Source organism: Kogia breviceps, chromosome 10 (assembly GCF_026419965.1).
Source record: "Kogia breviceps isolate mKogBre1 chromosome 10, mKogBre1 haplotype 1, whole genome shotgun sequence".
NCBI classification, from domain to species: domain Eukaryota; kingdom Metazoa; phylum Chordata; class Mammalia; order Artiodactyla; family Physeteridae; genus Kogia; species Kogia breviceps.
Window position 1 is genome coordinate 94772710 of NC_081319.1, and position 15446 is coordinate 94788155.

The following is a 15446-nucleotide window of genomic DNA, read 5'->3' on the forward strand; positions in this document are numbered from 1 at the left end:
AGGGAAGCCCTATATATTTAGTTCTAATACAATAGATTACTCTTGTGTGGTTTTGAAATTTATAGAAATGGAATGATACAGCATACCTTATTTTGTGTGTAGCCTCCTTTATTTTCCAGTATTGTGAGATTCATCTGTGTTGATATGCGTAGCAGTAATTCGTTCATTTTTTTCTTTTCTTGCCACAAGGAGGAAATATTGACCTAAGAGAGCTGACCTACTCAGCACTTTTTCAACTCACGGACTGTACTGACCCATGCCACATGTGGATTCGAACACTTTACAGCGATTTGTATTTTTGTTTCTGCATAAATAATAAGCTTTGGGGTTAGAGATGCTGCAGGGAGAATGAATGTGGTACCTCTGCCCCGCCCCCGACCCAGCTGCCCTCCGATTTCCATAATAATGGCTCCACTTGCAATTGTCTCTCATTGATAATGGATGTTTTCTTTGCCTTCTTCTCCATCTAAAACACAAAACAGTATCACATCCCCAGGCTGCGTACTTTTATGTAAAACAGAGCTGTCATAGGATTTTACTGGAAAGTTTATTTATTTCTGAGGATCATGAGAGTCCAAGGATAAAACTGGCATCTGGCCACAGGGAGAGCCCTTGACCTAGAAGCAGAGACAGCTTCAAAGCTGTGTTGGTATATAATGGAACAGGGCACTTTTAACATGAATCATAGCCTCAAAACTTTCTAGGGGAAAAAAAAATCCTAAAACTGTCCTCCAAAAGGAAAGGTAAAATCAATAGCTTAGATTTTTTACTCTTTCAGATAAGCAATGCTAAACCCTTCTACACAAAACAGTTGTTGAAATCTAGCTTTTTTTTTTTTTTTTAAAGAACAAAGCGTCAACTGAGCTTGAACTCTTAAAGCAGAATCTTGATATCAATCTATTTTCTTAAAGCAGCCAAACAGGCTTTCAGATGGTAACTCTCTGAAAGGCTGCATGTGAATGTGTAGTAAATGTAATTTTTCTTTTTTTTTTTTTTTTCTTTAGGCCTTGAGATGTAATTATTAAAGCTGCAAATGTCCCTAGTGATATTAGCTAGATAATCAAATTTGGATCACAGGAATGAAATAACCTAAAGTGTGCCTTCATTACTGCTCTCCTCCAAAGAATTCACTTAATTCTACACCGCCCCCCCCCCCCCCGCCCCACAAATCTGTAACTAGACAACGGAGATAGTAAAATTAGCCAGAGGAGTCAAAATGGTCAAATTGATTCTCAAAGCAAAGAATGCCATGTTTAAACACAACAGGTAAAAATTTCTCCACCACAAAAATAGAAAAGAACATTGATGAAATCACAAGCAGAAACAACAAATCAAAATGCTGAACAGAACTGCCAAATTTAGGAGACCTTATTGCTAAAGTAGCTATGAAGTGTACCGATTAACTTTCTTTTAAAAAAAAAAAAAAAACAGGAAAAAAATAACATTTCTTAAATAGCTGATTGAGAATAGTTTTTATTAGTAAACATGTACCCACTAGAAAAATTATCTATGAATGTATAGGTCATTTGAACAAGAATATAATCAGTCTTATAGAAACTTAAACTAAGCAAAATCAAGATTTTATCAAATTGAGCAGTTCTTAAGTGTTTTTGTATCCTTTCTTTCACTAAGAAGATAAAAATCCCCTTTCGTTCCCACCCACCTTTCTCTTGAATCAAGGCTAGGAGAAATTCTTCGACCAGAAAGGCTCAGGGTAGGAAGTTATTGCAAAAGACTCCCTGTTCTCTTTTGTCAATGCTTTTTAATCTCTATGTACCAATCTTCCCTGCTATTTCATGACAAGAGGATCCTAGCTGTGCCAGATCGTGTGATAGCTATATAATCTAGACTCAATCCACAGGGGTTTAGAACAGAAATTAACAGATATATTTAAGCTTGAAACCTTAGCTATAAAGAATATCTACCAGTTTCCCAAACATTCATAGACCAGTCAGAAATTCCATCATCTTGCTTTATAAAAACCCAAGAGTGAAGATTACTATGAGAAAGGTCTTCTAGAATTGGATCTTGCTTATCACAGAAATGTCCACCTTCTGTGGGTGCTAAAGAAGAACAAACATTGAACTGAGAAATAGATGTCTTGGGTTCCAGTACTGAATCTGCCATCAACCAGTTGTATAATCTCTGCCAATTTCCTGCAACTCTTTGGCGGAGATTCCTGTCTATAAAATGAAAAAAAAAAAAACCAAAAAAGAACTAGATCCTGTAAGGATCCTTCCAGGTCTAGTAGTTGCGTAAGTGATATTTCTAGACCACAATTAAGTAACAGACCACCCTCTCCCCATTATTCCACATCCACTTGGATTCATCAACACTTTTTCTTTCTTGCTGATGCACTGGGAGACGGTGTTGGGACTGGGAACCTACCTCATTTCCTGGTACCCATCTCAGGTCACGTCTTAGATACAGAGTCAACTGAATATGCTTTAGCATCCTATCTCCTTAGGTTCCTCTTAGAGCAATGCATTATCATATTTGGTCCTTTTTCTGGCATTGGAATTCCCATGATATTCTATGGAAACATTATGCCAAAATGAAAAGTATGAGAATGGCTAAGTATAGAGCTCCAGGCTGCCATATATGTTTGTGATGCTCCCTGGAAAATTTAGAATCCATAAATAAATGGATCACACTCCTTTTAACCTTTGAGAGTTACCACGTAGATCATGTCAATGTTTAATACTTGTAACTAGAGCTCGGAGGACAATTTGAAATAGGACGTTTTAAGACATCATCAATGAGACCTGACATGTGAGAGAATCTTCCTGCACTAAGAACTACAGCAAATGCCACATGGAGAAGCTGCAAACTGGGAGCAAATCCACTCCATCCTACTATGAGCCCTTCCTGTTTTGTCAGCCAGCACGGTTTCCTAAATCTCAAATTGCAGCCGAACTGTTCTGCAATTCCATGGCTAGCTATTTTGGGAGCCTCACACAGCAGGACAAATGTGTACAAGTCCACACAGTATGACAGAAGAATTAAAAATGTATTTACCATCTGTTGGTAGTTTCCTTGTGGGGCTCTTTTCTTTTCCTCTCCTGAAGCCACGAATCGGGTCTTCTTACTTCCTGCTGTCCTCAGAGAGCAGAGTTCTGTCTTCAGATCTTTGGAAATGCAGGGCTTTTTTCCCCCTCCTTTGAATTTCCCAGGCTGTTGAACTCTAGAAGTATTTCCGCTTCCAGGATCGTTTCCCTGAAATATAAAGTGGAGTGAGTATGTGAAGAGGTGGTAGTGTTTTATACTTTTTTGTGTGGCCAGGTAGCTGTCAGATCCTACACCTGAGTTCTGGTCACAGTGGCCTCTGGGAAGTTCAAGGGTGGAACAGGAGAAGTCAAACACAGGTCAACTGAAAGGAAATTAAGTCCTTCAGTTAGGCATGGGAATTCATGTGGGCCCTTTACAATCTATTGAGACCTTACTATGATGGGATGTGCCAGATTTGAGTCAAAATTTCTCATAGGAAAGGGTCCTTGGAATGTGACCATGGACTTCAAGTGAGAGTCATTCCAGCCATGTAGCAGTGTGGATAAAAAAAATCATAAGCTGGAGTATAGTTTTGTTAGTTGGGTAACCAGTTTGCTCTGAAGCCACTTGGTTTATGTAGGAATATTCAATCCTCAATAAGAATCACTAGCTTTCATGTCTGAGATACATGTATTATTCACTCAAAAATAAAATCTAATAGAGATTAGTATTAAAAATGTTGCTTTAGCCAAAATATTACAATGAAGTGTTATGACTCCACCTGGCCTATTTCATTCAGGTAATGACTTGTTAAAAACTCTCAGGCTACATAGGTGGATAACTTCACCTTGAAACCAATGCTGGGTGACCCTGGACCTTGGGCAGGTCCTTTAAACTCCAAGCCTCAGTTTGATCATCTAAGAAATGGGAAGCGTGATCTTCACCTCACCGGACTCTGGTGGGGATTTAGATGAAACGACACGTGCAAAACCCTTACCATGTTGCCTGGCATAGAATAAGAGCTTGATAAATGGTAGCTTTTAAAAATTATGATTATTGGAACAGGTAGCTGTGCTACTTTCTGTTTGTTCTCAAAACTTGCTGTCACGTCTGTACATGATTTTCAATTCTGGTTTCAAATTTTTTTTTTTTAAAGTTCTTCACACATCTGAGTCTGAATGTGAGATTCAGCTCATTCCAACTCAGTCTTAATAGGTATACCAGATATAATTAAGTCAAAGATCAAGTAAACAGAATATATACCATAGTGTGGACAAGATGCATTGGTTTGGGATTAGCTTCTAATGAGGGAATTGTTGTGTTGGAGCTTAAGGCTCTGCACATAGTAGGTCCTGAAAAATATTACTGATTCATTAATTCATTTAATGGTTGATGAATCTTTAGTGGGTGTCTGTCATGTGCCAAGGACTGTTCTAGATGTTTGGGGTTTATCAGTGAATAAGACACAACCTCTGCTCTCCTGACAATAAACAAACTAAAGGAAATGACTGAATGTTCTAAGGTAATATACTGATGGAATAATAGAGCAGAGCAAGGTGGATCAGGAAAGTCAGGGGGTACAATTTTAAGCAGGGTGGTCAGAGCAGGCTTCACTGGGAGGTTTTTTGTTTGCTTTCTTTCTTTTTTTTTTTTTTTTTGCAGTACGCGGGCCTCTCACTGTTGTGGCCTCTCCCGTTGCGGAGCACAGGCTCCGGACGCGCAGGCTCAGCGGCCATGGCTCACGGGCCCAGCCACTCCGCGGCATGTGGGATCTTCCCGGACCGGGGCACGAACCCGTGTCCCCTGCATCGGCAGGTGGACTCCCAACCAATGCGCCACCAGGGAAGCCCTTGTTTGCTTTTTTTTTTTTTTTTAACAAAAAAAGACTGAAGAAGGCGAGGGAGTGAGCCATGTGGATATTCAGGAAGAAGCATTGCAAGTGAGGGGTCAGCAAGTAGAAAGGCCCTGAGGCAAGGGAGCACCTGGCTTGTTTGGGTCTGGAGCTGTAGGAGGGAGGGGAGAGAGGACATGAGATCTGGAAGACAGAGGGTACCCTGATTGTGTGGGGCCTTGGAGGCTATGGGAGGATTTTGATTTTGATTCCGAGTGGAAGAGAGACATCTGATGCTTTGGAGCAGAGCTGTGGCATCACCTCATGCAGATGCTCAACTATGGCCTGAGTCGGACATGGTGGAAGCAGAGAGATGATTTAGGAGGTCAGTGCAATCATCCTGATGAAGGGTGGTGGTGGTTCATCTCCAGTGGTAGCAGCCCAAATGGTGAGAAATGGTCAGATTCTGGATACAGAAGGGACAGTCAACTGGATTTTGGGGCAGATGGGATCTGGGATTTGAAAGACAGGAGTCAAGATGCTTTTTGGCCTGAGCAGTTGGAAGGATGGAGCTGCCATTTACTGAGACGTGTGTGCAAGAACTGTATGGTCCGTCTCTTGGTGACTGTCAGAGAAGAGATACCTCGGGATTCTGGGCTCAAGTGTAAGGCCTCCCTCCAGCTGCTGGGGAAAACCTCGTGAAACCAATGAGCTTCCAGTTGTGCTTTTGGAAGAAGAGACTCAGAAAGACTGAGGTATTCACAAGCACTTTTATAAGACTCGAATGAACAGTTTAAAAAAAAAAAAGCAACAGTTTTGGGGGTTGTATTTCCTCCTCTGTGCCAAACAATTGATTTGGCTTTTTTAGTCTTTTCCTCACCCTACTCCACACATTGAAATGCCACTTCTGAAGAGGAGAGCTGCAGGTGCATCCTGGCACCAGTAGAAGGAGCCAAGGAACCCTGGGAAGACCTTTGAGCTGAGGCCCAGTCTGGGAGAACACCAGCCTCTCTCAGACCTGCAGCAACGTCTGTGCCTCTGGGCCAGAGGCCAGATGTTTCTGGGAGTATGGGGAGGTGCTTCTAGAACTCTCTTGACAACTTTCCTATTCCACTGAAACGTATGTTGGTACTGTCATGGCTAAAAGACCAAACATGCATCCAGAACTGATTACCTATGTGTATCTATAGAGGAGAGTAGGCCATATATGTAAATAAAGAGAAGAAAGAAGAATGCAACAGAGCTGTCACCACCGCTCTCATTAGAAGCATGTATGAGTTTCCTGGGGCTGCTGTAACAAATAAGCCCAAACTGGGTGGCTTAAAACAAGAGAAACAGGGCTTCCCTGGTGCCACAGTGGTTAAGAATCCGCCTGCCAATGCAGGGGACACGGGTTTGAGGCCTTGGTCTGGGAAGATCCCACATGCCGCGGAACAGCTAAGCCCGTGTGCCGCAACTGCTGAAGCCTGTGCTCTAGAGCCCACGAGCCACAACTACTGAGCCCGTGCTCTGCAACAAGAGAAGCCACTGCAATGAGAAGCCCACATACTGCAAGGAAGAGTAGCCCCCGCTCACTGCAACTAGAGAAAGCCCGCATTCAACAACAAAGACCCAATGCAGCCAAAAATAAATAAAATAAATAACAAAACAACATAAAACAAAAACAAGAGAAATATATTCTCTCACAGTTCTGGAGGCTAGAGGTCCAAAATCAAGGTGTCAGCAAGGCTTTGCTTCCTCTGAGGCTCTACGGAAGAATCCTTCCTTGCCTCTTCTAGCTCCTGGTGGTTGCTGGCCATTCTTGGCTTTCCTTGGCTGACGGCAGCATAACACCGAGCTCTGCCTCTGTCTCCCTGTAGCCGTCCTCCCCTCCCTGTGTCTCCTCTGTGTTTCTGTGTCTCCTCTTCTTAGGAGGACAGCAGTCATATTGGACTCAGGATCTACCCTAATCCGGTAAGACCTCATCTTAACTAATTACATCTGCAAAGACCCTATTTCCAAATAAAGTCACACTCACTTTTCTGGGGGCTAGGACTTCAGTATATCTTTCGGGGAGCACAATTCAACCTATGACAGAGGGCAACAGGAACTCACATGGAGAACTGACCAGTGGGGGGAGCCACAGAAATGGAGCAATAAAAGGAAAACAGTTACATGTGAAATCCTAAATGGAGGTCAAATGGGTTTGGGAGTAACAGGAAATATTAGATAAGAGACGCTCTCACTTAGGATAATCTCCATCTGTGCTTATGGCCCTGATTTTTTTCTGTCAGCATTAAGAAAATATATATTGTATAAATAAAAAGAATAAGAAAATAGCACTTCTCTGACTCACACATAGGGCAGAGCTGCAAACTCTTGTGATAATCAAGGAAGCCTCTCGAAGAAGTGCTGGTGCTACAGCCGGATCCTGGAGGGTGGGGAAAGATCGCCATGCAAGGAAGGGCTTCCCAGGTAGAAAGAAAGTATATGCAAAAGCACAATGTTATCTAGGTGATCCACTCTTTACCCCCTTAAGTAGGGTGAAAAGTCTCTAAAAGCAAGGCCCAGATTGTCTACTTAATCTGTATTACTCAGAAACGGTATTAAAGAAATGAAGGGGCAAGAATGTTTCTGGTTTTAATATTAAATGCACAAATCAGCACACAGTAACCTGAAAAACCATTAGGAGCATCTCTAAGGCGGAGTTCATTCTTGGACACATTTGCCAAAGCACAAATATGGAAACCCCACCCTCAGCCAGATCTGAAGAAATCAAAAGGCTGATGTGGTATAAATTCCTCTGCCCTGATTGCATAAAGGAGATCTGCCAACATTTTTGTCTCTGATATATTCCTTTCTGCACAAAGAGCTGAACTGGGTTCTTAAAAACCTGATCGTGAACTGCGATAGGCAATTCTGAATCCCCACCAGGATCTAGGAAAATTAACTCCTCGGTGATCTTCCTAAATAAGCACCCAAGCTCCCCACTTCTGAGATCTGCATCGGGATCTGCCTAGGTTTCTGTCACAGAGCAACTCCCTTTTTTGGCATAAGAATGTACAGGATGGCTGTAAAGTTCACACTGGGTCATCTAAGTCTCTTTAAATGCAGGATGATTCATTGCTGGGGGTGGGTGAGAGAGCAGAGGGAGGGGAAGGAAATGCTGAGCAGAGAGGCGGAGCAAAGTCATTATGAAATTGACTGCAGAAAAGCTCCCGCTGGGAGTGCTGGGGTCACATGTTCTTACTATTGGTATTTCAGCTACAACTTTTAAACCAGAGATGGGGGAGGGGTTGGAAGGCATCACCTAGTCACTCGAATGGCTTTCAGAGGAGATGCATCCGATGATACCTGGCATATTGATTGGAATTACAATGGAGGATTAATTTTTCTTTTTATCTGACAAAGAATAAAAGCTCTCCCATGACATTACAGTTAGCAGCATAAGAATCTGGCTGTATGGTATGAGGGAACAATTTGTCTTCTCCTACTTGATTTACTCACATTCTAGCTGACAGGGTCTTCCATTCTGTGCATTCATTCTGTACTTAAAAAGGGATTGTTTGTAATTTACAGTTGAAGTCTGAGTGCTATTATTCTGCTCTGTCAGAAAGCATCTGTGACAGGAGCTATCACTTCATGTCTGTGCCACAGCACAAAGTAAATCTGGATCTTCAGTCATCAGTCTTGAGAGCCCCCCCAAAGTCGCCCAGCAGTTCTACTTTGGAGAGGCCTGACGGACAGGGGTTCTGCAAATACCAAACTGCCTGACAACCCCTGCTGAAATCCTGACACGGACAGCCTCCTCTAGTTGTTTATGTCAAAAAGTGAAGTTTGCCAATGCATTTTTCTCTGACTCTTCCTCTTTGGGGTAAACTTGGTAAATTCCTCATAAAACAGTTGTCTTAAACCCTGACCCTCATTTGGATCAGCTTTTCCTAGCCGATTCTGACTCAAGAAAAAGTAACTGTGAGAGCTAATAGCTATGTATTTTAATGTCATGAAGTTAGAATAACGATTTGATGGGGTTTTTTAGCCTGTTGCCCCTGATCTTAGTTTGAAGGCACCTTACTAAGCTTTACCCTTGCAACCCATCAACTGCCACTATCTTAAGTGTAAACAATGGTGGCTTTGGGCTTTGATTTTAATTTGGAAAATGTATTTCTTTTGAGGAAACAAAATGCCAAGTTGTTAATGAAATGCTTTTAATAGATTTCCAAATGCTTCTGGCCAATACCAAGCAAAGTTCAACTCACTCATTCCAAGCCTTAAAATGTTGTTCATTTTCTTTTCATGTAAGAAGAACTATGTTCTATAGATGATTAAGACCATAAACTCTTATTATTTCATAGGTCATTGTATTACATGCAATGTCGGACATAGTTACATTAGTGAAAATGTGTCTTGCTTGCAGAATAAATAACAATGGTTAAAAATCATCTCATTTCCTTTTGATGTGTCCTATTATATACTACATATATTAGAAACTGTTTAACAAAAAAGCAGATTTCCTTTTGGTGGCTTTGATTTGTTTTCTAGTGAAGTAGCAATAGTATACTTTTCATTATCCATGCCCAAAGCCATCTGTCATTAAAAGGTATCACCCCCAACCATTCAGCCATAACCAGCTGTAACTTCAGAAGGCTTTCTAAAACAGAGAGCAAGTTTTCCATTAGCTTTCCACGGTGGCAAAGTATTTGAGGACTCCCCCACCCCACCTCGAGAGACTGAATCTAACAAATTTTTAGTCTTACAGGTAAGCCTAACAGATTTTCGTTTTCCAGGCCCATATCAGGTCTATCAAGGAGATTATGCCTTCACCAATAGCTTACTCTCAGAGATCATTTTAACAGGGGGTAAGGTCCATGTTCTATACTGCAAGGGGGAAACCTCAGGAAGGCAGAAAAGTAACTAAGTTACTACTACACTACTGTAAAGGGCCATGCCTAAGGTCTCCAATTATGGGTTCTTAGAACTAATTCCTTTACCTTCCCAGCTCCACTGTCTATACCAGTGCTGTCCATTAGAAATATAATGGACACATGTCATTTTAAATTTTATAGTAGCCACATTAAAAAGTAAAATGAAACAGGAAAATTAATTTTAACAAGATTTTTATTTAACCTAATATATGCAGAATATTTTAATATTTAATATATGTGTATATGTATGTGTGTGTGTATGTGTGTATGTTCTAAGTCTTTAGAATCCAAGGTATATTTTACAATTACAACCCATCTCAAGTGCTTAATAGCCATATTGGACAGTACAGACCTATACTCAAGCATTTGTTTTTGTTTTAATTGTAGACAGAATCTTATTTAAAATTGCCTAATGTGTGTACTGTTAAGTCATAAACTGTTGGCAGATGTTTAAATACAATGATTTTAATTTCACTCTTCCTATAGGTGATGTCACTTTCATTACCCAGATGCCTGGGCTGCTACAGTTTGGTGGAGGGTCAAGAAAGCTGATTCAGAAGCATGTCCTTTAAGAGTCTCTGTGCCTCAAACAGAGCCCAGTGACTTCAGTTTGGGTGTGGCGAGCTGACCTCAGAGTCTATTGTGTGAGTGGTTTTCACTTCTGCTTTTAGTTTATTTTGCTTTTCTGGTCTCTTCCAGCTTTATTTGGAAGTACAATCTAAGGAAAGTATATTGGTTTTGCAGGCACACTATGATTTGCTCAGATTTTTAAATGACATATGTGGGCTAACACCCTCCTTATAATACCATGGTTAAAGGTCTGTCAGTGTTTCCATTAAAAATTCAACTTTGGGGTATTTATTACACAGCCATAACAAATTGCTCCAGGCCAAAATTTGGCAAATCTTTCTTTAGCATAGGAGGAAATTCTTTTTAACAATTTTTTAAGAAGATATAATTAAATTTTACCATTTAAATTTACTCACGTGATTTTTTTTTTGATAGACAAGGCATTCAGACAAATACGTTGTAATTTTACATTCTGTTTGTTTTACAAATTTGCAGTATTATTAGCTTTATAAATAAATTTTGCTGATGATTTAGACAGTTGCCCTCCCACCACCCAAATTTTTAATGTTCCTAGTATTTGATTCTCATATTTGGAAGTCTGATCAATATACTGATTCTGAGAGGTACTGGATCAATCAGCTATGAATCTTTAAGTTTCATCATGGTAAAAACAGACATTTTTCAAAAGATAAGATTTGTTTTGCTGTGAACTCACTGCAGACGGAAATGTCTTACTCATCTTTATATTCTCAGGGCCTAGTTATTGTAAATGCACAATGAACGGCTGATGGTAAATAAGTGATAAACACATAAAAAACATAGCTCAAGAATGAAGACTGTCTCTATTCATAAGGCTCATTTAAATATTCACTTATTAAATACTAATAACTTTGAAAAATCTTTGAAACTGTAAAGAACATGCCACTGGATCTTTAACCTCTGTGATTTCCCTCATTTCTGAACAACTCAATGGATTATTGTTATTATTGAATGACCCAATGCTATGCAGGCACGAGCCAGTTCCAAAACATCCTGTCTTATCCACCTCCCGGGAGCATTTGGAGATGCAGTGTGGAAGGACTGTAAAAAGTATGAAAAGCTACATAGGTACAAATGAAATGTAAATCCTCTCCACTGCAAACATGAAAGATAAATCCCTAAAATTACTGTGAAAGTAAACATGATGAGAAGTACCTATACTTTTACCAACGTATTTGACTCCAAATGAAGTGAACTTATCTGATGTAGTACTGGGTTAACTGACCCCAAGGTTTTTAGATAAACAGGAGTGACTCTCACTTGCCTTACTCTGTGTTGTGTATCTTTATTTTTCATTGCAGAAAAGCTAAGGCATCTTTTTCAAGTATGACTACTGAGGTCCACTTTCTTTTAAGAATTCAAGGCTTAAAACTCTAAATAATTTTATCTATAGTCTATTTAACTTCCAATCCATTCAATCACAAGCTGCTGAGCCGTTTGTGTTTGCTTGTCTTTGTTTTGGTTTTAACTATGTAAGAGGCTACTTCCAATGAAGACATATACTACATTTAAAAAAGCCCTTACAGGGCTTGCCTGGTGGTGCAGTGGTTGGGAGTCCGCCTGCCGATGCAGGGGACACGGGTTCGTGCCCCGGTCCGGGAAGATCCCACATGCTGCGGAGCGGCTTGGGCCCGTGAGCCATGGCCGCTGAGCCTGCGCGTCCGGAGCCTGTGCTCCGCGACGGGAGAGGCCACAGCAGTGAGAGGCCCGCGTACTGCAAAAAAACAAAACAGAAAAAGCCCTTACAATTTGGAGGGCCCGTACACTTGCTTTATTAAGTACTCTTGTGCTCCCTCTGCTGCCCTAAAGAAAAGTTTCATGTTCAAGACCCTGGTATATTCCTTACAGAGTGTTCTCTTGGCAATGATGATGCAGATTTGTGCATAAATCAGGGCCCTTCTGAAATGCAGTACTATTTGACCAAGGCATAAAATGTAATGATTTTTCATTTTAAAAGTGCAAATTAATCAAAGGGGAAGGGAATAAAAAAGAATAAATGGAAGAATTAAGTTCTGCATCTGTGGCCAAATTCATCTAGACAGAGCCCTGTAGTATAGACAGTGTTCTTCCTACTGTAATGCACTCAGGAATCACTGGGGTGGGGTGGGGTGGGGAGCTGGTTGAAAGATACATTGGGATTCCGTAGGTCTGGGGTGGAACTCTCATTCTGAATGTCTAAAAAGCTTCCAGATGCTGCTGGTGCTGCTTTGAAGACTATGCTTCTAGAAGCAAGATGTGATATGTAACTGTATGATATAAAAGATACTTGCTAGGCCATTTTAAACCTTCAAAAGTAGACATTACCAAAACAGTGAGATAGATATAAGAGTGTTTAAGCAATGCAGAACCCAGATTAGGAGGATGGCTCAGCCGGCCTTATTTCTCAATTTCCTTTAATTTCAAAGTTCGACTTACACTTGCCTGAATATATTATCAGGTTTATGACTAGAAGCATAGTACTACATCTTTGCTTACTGGCTTCTTGAAAACCGTGCTTTTCTTTCATTTTTTTTTTTTTCATGAGAAAGTATTATTTTTAAAGAATCAGGGCCAGTTATTTGTGACTGTACATTTAAAGTTTTGCCACCTGAAACTACAACATTTCAGTACTAAAGGTAGTGAAACTGTATCATAAGTATTATGTTTATGTTGGACCTTGCAGGAAGAAATAGTTACAAATTTTAATGGCAGTTTCTGGCTTTAACCTTAATGGCTAAGTAAGTAAATGACACAGTTCTTATTAATTGTTCTTACTGTTTGGGTAATAAACGTATTTAGCTTCCTTGAGGGAACATTTAAATGAACTGACTCACTCTAATCTGAGTTATGTGTTTTAATGTGTTAAAGTAAATTAACTGCTGCATCAGTGTAATAATGAAAATATTGCTCTTTTTTTTAACCCCAAATTCTCTAAATGTAAGATGTCTAAAAATAGAGTGGAGGTGGATGGGATAGTCTGCGGATTAGGAGTTGGAATGAAAACATCTCAGTTAAGCCCAAAACATGGCAACCAGTATTTTCTGTTATAAAAATATTTTAGATGAATTAATTTTTTTATGAAAGCTGTCTGAAACTGAAATGAAGAGAAGTTCTCTGTTTATTCACGGGCCAGTAATAATAATACCTGCCTCAAAAAGCATACGTCTTTTTCCTGCAGAGCTAGCAGCTTCTGCTCCTTTCAGAAACCGGCACTGCCAAGGGGGGAAAGATACATTACTACCCGGTTACGTTCTGAGATATTAACCTTCACCTTGATAATGCTTGTCAGGCAGAGCCTTTTCAGGAAACTGATTTTAATTGTCCACTAGAGGCTGTAATGAGACCAACAATGTCACTTTAGACCAACCTGGGGCTTAAACTGTAACCATCATTGATTTTTAAGTGAAAAAAAAAAAAGTTGTAGAAACGAGTAAACAGTAGTAGTAGTTCTTTAAAAATAGCCATGTATATGTGCATGGTATTTAAAGATGTGAGAAAGAAAATGATTTCCGGGGCCCTACACCTTCCTAGCTAGGGTGCTGATTTTTATTTCTGTAGCACCTTGGCTCTACAATACAGTTGTTTAAAAGCTGACACATTTTTCTTGGTGACTCTGTATCTTGCTTCAGCTGGTGACTAACCGTTAGGTCATAAGTAAATTCAGCCAAAAGGTTTCTCAAATACAGCTTCCAGTCAAGTGGAGGCTTCCAGAGAAAAACTTACGTTGGAAGGATCGTATTTCTAGACACTTGGTTCCAAGCACCTGAAAGAGGTCAAATGCTGCCCCGACACCTACCGGTCTTCCAGAATTATCTGCAGCCAGGACAACGCCGCACTGAGCTCCCTTTAGCATGGCTGTGCCTTCTCTTCCTCCAGGTGCCACACCTGTTGGCCAGGTACCACCCCTCCAAAGAAGAGTCCTTCCCTTCCAGCTAACGCCTGGCGGTGGTACCCACGGAGGGACGGGGTGGCGAGGAGTTGAGAACCGCACTTCAATTTGAGTCCAGAGGAAGTTCTCCGGCGCGGATTCACGAGAACTGCCATCTGATGCTCGGTTTCCTTCTCTATCTCCTACACTGGTTGCCTCATTTCCGATGAAATTAATGATCCCGAATTAGCGGCGAGAGGGGTGCGCGGATCGTCTACCCAGGGTAAAGCTGGGTAGTTCCATACCCAAAGCAGATTTCCGGATCTGCAGAAAGAGAAAGGAGAGCAGGGAGGTCACCAGCTTTCGTAGGCAGGAAAGGTGAGGGTGCACGTGCAGACAGGGGGACCCTTAAAACTTTCCTCAGTTGCACGGCAAGGTAATCCCCGCGGCTCGGTGGGCTGGCTTCCGGAACGCTGAGGCTAAACCGGTTTGAGGGTTAACATGCGTGAAGATCGGAGTCAGCCCTCTTAGACGCTTGTCGGCGCGCCCAGGACGAAGGGAACGTCGGGATCAGAATTGGCCCACCTCCTCTCCCACTTGGGGTATTTCATGGGCTCCGACTTGCAGCTCGACAGCCCTCGGAGAGTCCTCCAGGGTCCCTGAGTTGCACCCCGCTGTCGCTCTGTCCCCTCCAACTAGATGCAGGGACCCGGGAAGGCGCGCGAGGACCTACCGGTCACCGCTAAAATTACCTCATCGCTTCAGCTCCCCGCCCCTTTCCCAAACCTGGAAGCACTGTCCCCTCCGGCCCCGGTCACCCCTCCCGCCCCGCGGCCCTCGATCCCGAGCCGGTCTTGGGGAAACGCGCCCGCCTCCCCGGGGGCCTCCGAGCCCGGGCTGCGCGCACCGAAGGGTTAAGGGCGCGGACCGGCCGCCGCGCTGTGCGCTCGCTGTGCTCAGAGCTGCTCGCCCCGCCGCCCGCCGGAGGGTGCCCCCCCCCGGTGCCCCCCCCCGCCCCCCCGAAGTCGGATCCCAGAGCTGCGGCGGCGGCAGCCAACTGCTCCATATTTGGCTTCTATTACACATTTACATACTGGAGCGAGCGAGCGAGCGAGCGAGCGCGAGAGAGCGCGAGGGCGGGCGGGCGAAGGGAGGAGGGAGGGGAGAGGAGCGGGGGGGAGGAGGAGGAGGAGGAGAGAGCAGAGTATACCGCAGACATCATTTCTACTACAGTGGCGGAGCCGTACAGGACCTGTTTCACTGCAGG

The 15446-nt window shown here is 42.2% G+C and overlaps 2 long non-coding RNA genes across 8 annotated transcripts in view; one reads left to right on the forward strand and one right to left on the reverse strand.

The window, feature by feature from the left end:
- LOC136792037 (uncharacterized) overlaps window positions 1–10361 on the forward strand; it is a 161400-nt gene extending 151039 nt beyond the window's left edge. For both annotated transcript variants that reach the window (XR_010835161.1, XR_010835160.1), the window contains exon 3: window positions 10210–10361. This is a non-coding gene — a long non-coding RNA (uncharacterized lncRNA). The remainder of the gene's footprint in view (window positions 1–10209) is intronic.
- LOC136792036 (uncharacterized) overlaps window positions 1–15178 on the reverse strand; it is a 109006-nt gene extending 93828 nt beyond the window's left edge. The window contains exons 1-4 of one of the 6 annotated variants that reach the window (XR_010835158.1): window positions 15087–15178; window positions 14108–14503; window positions 3019–3216; window positions 2389–2533 (exon numbers count right to left, since the gene is read on the reverse strand). This is a non-coding gene — a long non-coding RNA (uncharacterized lncRNA). Of the gene's footprint in view, window positions 1–2388; window positions 2534–3018; window positions 3217–14107; window positions 14976–15086 lie in introns of those variants that run through there. The other 5 variants (XR_010835155.1, XR_010835156.1, XR_010835159.1 and 2 more) reach the window with 5 other exon arrangements.
- Between the last annotated feature and the right edge of the window lie 268 nt (window positions 15179–15446).